Below are 6,755 nucleotides of genomic sequence, written 5' to 3' on the forward strand. Positions count from 1 at the left end.
TATCTAATTAAGTTCAGGAATTGAAATTCTAAGATAGGAAAGGGCTTTAGAAAATACCTGAACCTAGCATTGACTTTGGGTAAGCAAGCGAAGGTCCAAGCACTCTTGGGGAACCCTGAAGACAAAACAAATCAGAGAGGTGCTGGGTGTTATCTCATTTATGGTGTTAATATGTTCATCAGTTATTTATGTTGTGTCTGACAACATTATAACAATCAACAGAGACAGAATGTGCTGTTTGACTCTACGTAAATTTGTTCCCTTCACTTTCAGCCCTTTTGTAGAGAACGCCCCTCTGAGGTCTCCCCTGTGACTGTGACTGCCTGCCCAGGGAACCACCACCTTGGAGCACCCCGGAGCTTTTGATAAACCCACTCACATCCCCGGCTTCATGGAAAACCAGACTGCTTAGTAATTTTCCCAGAGCTATCGTGATCCTCCAGGGACCCGCCAGCCCCAGGGGAGTTGCGTTATCATCTGTGGTTGCCAGTCTGTATTTTACTTGGCTCATCACTGTTAGGGTTTATTCTTTAAACAGCTTGTAAACATGGAAGATACTGCCCCAGTGACAGGACACTTGTGCAATGTATAAACAGGACAATTCTTGCTGCGGCTCCTAACAGGTCAGACCTACGGTCCACCCTCTCCATCTTTTAACTATCTGCAGACTTGTATTTTTTGTGAGAAGCACCATTGATTGCAGTAAGAAATCACAAAAGAAGCAACAACTTCATGGTATATATTCTTGCCATTCATTGCTTTAATTTGGGGCCAAATAAATAAAAAGACATGAGCCAGTTGCTTAACATTTATCCCTAGTTACACTTTGAGCTAGGCTTTTAGCTAGCTCCCTAAAGCTTTTTTTTCCCATTCATTTTTAAATGTACGTACAGCAGCACCATTTGCTCTTTTTGGTGTATAGTTATGTGTTGACAAATGCCTGGACACCTGTAATTTTTGGCAAGGTCTAAATCATGCTCATCTTTCACTTTGATTTCAAAGGTGCTGTTCAGTGCACACGTGGCGGAAAATCCGTTATTTATTCCAGCTGACCTGAGCTTCAGAAGCACCCACTGCACCCTGTGAGCTCATTTGCTGATGCTCCAGCGTGGGGCATTCTGCCTGCTGGGGTCCAAAGAACATGTTCCGGTATTTGAGTGGTGCTCGGCTCTGTTCGTTGGAGGCGGGGCAGGCGCAACACACCAGCTGGTTAGATCCTAGACTCTATGACTGTTACATGCTGTGACTCCACAGCCCTGACTATACGCTGTGGTTTTGTTTTTTTGAGGAGATTTGCTCTTGTTGCCCAGGCTGGAGTGCAGTGGCACGATCTCGGCTCACTGCAACCTCTGCCTCTCGGATTCAAGTGATTTTCCCGCTTCAGTCTCCCGGGTAGCTGGGATTACAGGCACCCCCCACACAATGCCCGGCTAATTTTTTGTATTTTTAATAAAGATAGGGTTTCATCATGTTGGCCAGGCTGGTCTCAAACTCCTGATCCACCTGTCTTGGCCTCCCAAACTGCAGGGATTACAGGCTTGCGCCACCGCTCCTGATCCTATGTTTTGTCGTGTTGCCGTTTATTCAGAAGAAACCCTTGGCCTATGACTTCCTGGCTAGCATGTCCCAGTGTCTTGGTTGATATTAATAGTTTAACCTGGGGTATGGGAGGGAGGGAGGATGCTTTGTCAATGACTGCTGTTGCTCTCCTATGGGAGTATATGTGAGGTATTGCTGAAGTCTTGCCACGAAATACTCTTCACAGAATATTTTAACAAAATCGAAATATAGCAAAATATAGCAATATTTTTGGTATACAGTTCTATGAGTTTTAACACACATAAAATCATGTGATCCCCACTGCAAGTAGGAACAGAATGGTTCTGTCATCCCAGAAAACTCCTTGTATTATCCCTTTGAGTCACACTCTTTCCCCATGGCTGCCCCTGGCAACCACTGATATACCTTCCACACCATTTAGTTTGGATATTTGACTCCCCAAACCTCATGTTGACATTTGATCCCAATGTGGGAGGAGGAACCTAGTGGAGATGTTTGGGCTGTGGGGGTGGATCCCTCATGAATAGATGAGTGTTCTCTCTGGGTGAGGAGGTGAGGGAGCTCTTGTTAGCTTCTAAGAAAGTTGGTTGTTAAAAAGAGACTGGCAGCTCCCTCTCTCTCCTTTTGCATCCCCTCTCACCATGTGACCTTGGCACATACCAGCTCCCTTTTGCCTTCTGCTTGAGTGGAAGCAGCCTGAGGCTTCCCCAGAAGCAGATGCTCATGCCATGCTTCTTGTACCGCTTGTGGAACTGTGAACCAAATAGACCCCTTTTCTTTATAAATCACCCAATCTCAGATATTTATAGCAACATAGACAGACTCTGATGCATACCCATATTTTTTGCCTTTTCCAGAATGTCACATCATGGAATCATACAATATGTGAATTTCAAGTCAGGGTTATTTCACTCCAATATAATGCATTTGATTGTCATCCATCTTGTTGCATGTATCAGTAGTAGTTCATTCCTTCTTCTTCTTCTTTTTTTTTTTTTTTGAGATGGAGTCTTGCTCTGTCACCCAGGCTGGAGTGCAGTGGTGTGATCTCAGCTCACTGCAACCTCTGTCTCCCAGGTTCAAGCAATTCTCATGCCTCAGCCTCCGAAGTAGCTGGGATTACAGGCGCCCACCACCATGCCCGCTAATTTTTTTGTATTTTAGTAGAGATGGGGTTTCACCATTTTGACCAGGATGGTGTCGATCTCCTGACCTCATGATCTGCCTGCCCTGGCCTCCCAAAGTGCTGGGATTATAGGTGTGAGCCACCACGCCCGTACCATTTTTGTATTTTTAGTAGAGACAGGGTTTCACCATGTTGTCCAGGTTGGTCTCAAACTCCTGACCTCAGGTGATCTGCCCACCTTGGCCTCCCAAAGTGCTGGGATTACAGGAGTGAGCCACCATGCCAGCCAGTTCATTCCTTTTTGTTGCTGAGTAGTGTTCCATTGTATGGAAGCACCACAGTTTATTCCTTAACTTCTTGAAGGACATTGGGTTCTTTCTAGCTTTTGTTTTTTTTAGTTTTCTTAAAAAAGATGGGGTCTTGCTCTGTTGCCCAGGCTGGAGTGCAGTGGTGCAATCATAGCTCACTGCAACCTCAAACTCCTGGCCTGAAGTAATCCTCTTGCCTTGGCCTGCCAAGGCATGCACTACCAGTCCCAGTCGCAGCTTCTGTTTTTTCTGTTTTCATTTCTATACCTATGAATAGGATTACTAGGTTATATGATAAGTCTTTGTTTAAGTTAATAAAATCTACTAAACTGTTTTCTACAGGGACTGTACCAGTTGTCATTCTCAGAAATATATGAGTTCCAGTTCCTCTGCATTCTTGTCAGCACTTAGTGCTATGGTTTTAAAGTCCTCTAAAAGTTTATGTGTTGGAAACTTGGTCCCAGTGTGGCAATGTTGAGAGGTGGAACCTTTGAGAAGCGATTGGGTCATGAGGGCTCTGTGTCATGAATGGATTAATCATTTCATGAATTAATTGATTAATGGGCTAATGGATTAATGGGTTACCATGGGAGTTGGTTAGTTATCACAAGGGAGGGTCTGTTATAAAAGCCAGTTCAGCTCTCTCTTGTGGGCCCCTCTCTCTCTGTGATGTCTTCTGCCATCTTGTGATGCAGCAAGAAGGCCCTCACCAGATGCCAGATGCCCTCACTTAGACTTCCCATCCTCCAGAACTGTAAGAAATAAATTTCTGTTCTTTGTAAATTACCCAGTCTCTGGTATTTTATTATAGCAACATAAAATGAGCTAAGATGCTGGATATTATGAGTTGTTTTTTATACATATATTTTTTGGTCATTCTACTTAATAGGTATGTAGTGGCATCTCATTGTGGTTTTAATTTGCATTTACCAAGTGGCAAGTGATGTTGAGCATTTTTTCATGTGCTTACTTCCTATCATACATCTTCTTTAGTAAAATGTCTGTTCAGATCTTTTGTTCATTTTCTAATTGGGTTGTTTGTTTTCTTACTACTGAGGTTTGAAAGTTTATATTGTATTCTGAGTACAAGTCTTTCATCAGGCATGTGATTTGCAATAATTTCTACCGATCTAGCTTCTCTTTTTATTCTCTTGTCTTTTGCAGAGTAAAATTTTTAATTTTGATGAACTTCAATTTATCAGTTACTCATTTATGGATCATGCTTTTGATATCTTATGTAGGAATTCTTTGCCTACACCAAGGCCACAAACATTTTCTCTGATGATTTCTTCCAAAAGTTTTATAGTTTACATTTTCCATTTAGATCTGTGGTCCAGTTTGAGTTAGTTTTTATGTAAGATGTGAGGTTTAGTATCCTTTTCTTTCCATCTAAATGTTGGACTTCAACATTCTTTTTTTAAGACATCAGACTAGTCTGTCACCCAGATTTTCCAAAAGCCGATGAGAAACCTGTATCTTCTCTTGATAATGCAAATCTATGGTGGAGGCAGAGGATTATTACCCTTCAGAGTGCTGAAGATGATCTCAGGGACCGTAGCATGCCTCCCTCTGCCCTTGGCTTCAATACATAGTGTCCTTCAGTAGACTCAGGCTCCTCGGCACATGCTGGGCCACATGTGCAATATAACTGGCTGTCAATGGTGTCAGTGATCATGACACCAACAGCATTGCGCCTTCAGGCTTCCCCAAATGCTTCCTCAAAACATGTACAGATAGCCATTCTGGCACAAAAAAAGCCCATTTTCAGACACACTGTTCCTAAGATATAATAGTTTGAGAGTCTACTAACACACAGCCATGTTATCTTTGTAACCAAAATTAACTTGCTGGGTCTTTAACTGAGTCAGTGGGATTATCTATAATTGTTCAAGGTATTAAGATTGGGTCTTGGTGTCTGCTAGGTGGTGCATACTGTTTTCCCTGGAAGAACTTACTGTGAGTGATGCTAAGTATACTCAGATTCCAGTGGCAGATGAAATGTAAAAAGTGAAAGCTTCCTGCATTTTATCCTTGAGAACATCGATGCAACCACCATACACAGCTACCACATTCACAGGGTTTGCCTCCAAGAGTTGATTGCAATTGAATGTTGCTAGAGGGTCTCCAGTAAACTGAGTGTTGTGCAATGATATGGTAATTCTCTATACAAGGATTGCCAAGACCAAAGGCCAGGGGTCTAGGGGACAGGACCAGACTGACTGAATAGGGATGTAAGGCTTAAAATTATTGCTGGGTTATATGGCCCCTTTGCTATTGCTGTGTGGTTTTATTTTATTTTTTTTCTGCTGCAGGGCCTGGCCTGATGTACATGCTCAGAAATGTTGATGAATGAATGAACAGATGAATGAACAAATGTCACATCGATGATATGACACTGCAATACTACTGACATTGACAACACTAGGCATTACAGTAAAAGCATTCAATGCTACATTTTCGTTTTCAATTCTCTATTTTGAGTGAAGGTGTCAAAGTTCACTCTTCACAAATCCCTGAAGCTCTGGAATCCTGCAGCTGGAAATGCAGCAGCCAAAGACATGGCATGCAGAGTGGAAATAGCCGCGCCTGAGGTCGGGAGTCCACAGTGTCGGGGAGAATTGGGTTCTCATGTTGGCATTACTGCAAATTTGTTATGGGCTTAGAGGAAGTTACATAAGTTTTCTAAGCTTCATTTTTTATCTAAAGAATTACACACTGAGAATTTCTGATCCTTTTGAGTTGTGCAAGGCTAGGATTCAGCCAAGAGAACTTTCTCATAACTCATCTAAGTTGATCACAAGACATGAAACAAGGGAGCCCAAAGCTTGTTTGTGTCGTTCCTCCTGTGGCTTCTTATCTAGAGACTCCAAACTCCAGTTTCTTCTGGCGGGGGTGGAAGTGAAGAGATGCCAACTCATCTCAGGTCCTAATCTCATGGATCACATCAGACTTTAGCTGTTCATAATGGGGCTGACTGATGTGTTGTCAAATTAGTCCAAAGTCAAGTCCAAAGGGCAGAGGAGGGATGAGATCAGTTACCAGAAACCCTGGGTTGGGCAATAGTGGGGAAGGAGGCAGTCACTGGGCCTTACAGCCAGAACCTGGCAAAACAGCAATGGCAACTGCACAGGCTTCAAGGAGCCAACTCTAGGACAGTGAATGCTAGAAATGCAACTCCTTATGCTCCCCTGGAGCTCCCTGTGAAATTTCTAGTTTCCTGGTTGGGGAAAATATTTTCTTCTCTCATGCTCCTCCTCCTCCTTCCTTCCACCCTTCCCTAACACAACAGGACTGTCACCTGCTGGGCACGTCACTGACATGCAGAAACCCAGGACTAGAGGAACGCATTCTACCTTCAAGGGGTCACAGATTACCCAAACTGAATTTCTCTCTGATATCTCCTTACTTATTTATTTTAAAATAAAAATATTTTTGTACTGCTTGAATTTTGTGAAAGCTTTACATAAAACGGCCTCTATGCAATTCTATACCTGAGATATAACCATTGTTAATTGTTGGCATTTACCTTCAGACTTTTAATGCATATGTTAATGTATATTTTAATATAAATAGGATCATTCTGTATGTTGTTTAATATCCTCAAACAATATAGCACACTTCTTTCCATGGTAACACCAAAAGGCCTACCTGATCTTTTTATTTTGAGACGGAGTCTCGCTCTGTTGCCCGGGCTGGAGTGCAGAGGCCAGATCTCAGCTCACTGCAAGCTCCGCCTCCCGGGTTTATGCCATCTCCTGCCT

At 42.8% G+C, this 6,755-nt stretch overlaps 1 long non-coding RNA gene across 2 annotated transcripts; it reads left to right on the plus strand.

Annotated features, from left to right (window-relative positions):
* The first annotated feature begins 2,748 nt into the window (after window positions 1-2,748).
* On the plus strand, window positions 2,749-6,440 carry LOC144340761 (uncharacterized). 2 transcript variants are annotated; one of them, XR_013417079.1, is made up of 2 exons: window positions 2,749-3,748; window positions 5,481-6,440. It is a non-coding gene; the product is annotated as an uncharacterized LOC144340761 (long non-coding RNA). The 2 variants fall into 2 exon arrangements; XR_013417080.1 differs by having other exon boundaries at window positions 3,724-3,748; window positions 5,307-6,440.
* Window positions 6,441-6,755: the final 315 nt, after the last annotated feature.

This window comes from Macaca mulatta, chromosome 4 (genome assembly GCF_049350105.2).
Source record: "Macaca mulatta isolate MMU2019108-1 chromosome 4, T2T-MMU8v2.0, whole genome shotgun sequence".
In the NCBI taxonomy this organism is placed as follows: domain Eukaryota; kingdom Metazoa; phylum Chordata; class Mammalia; order Primates; family Cercopithecidae; genus Macaca; species Macaca mulatta.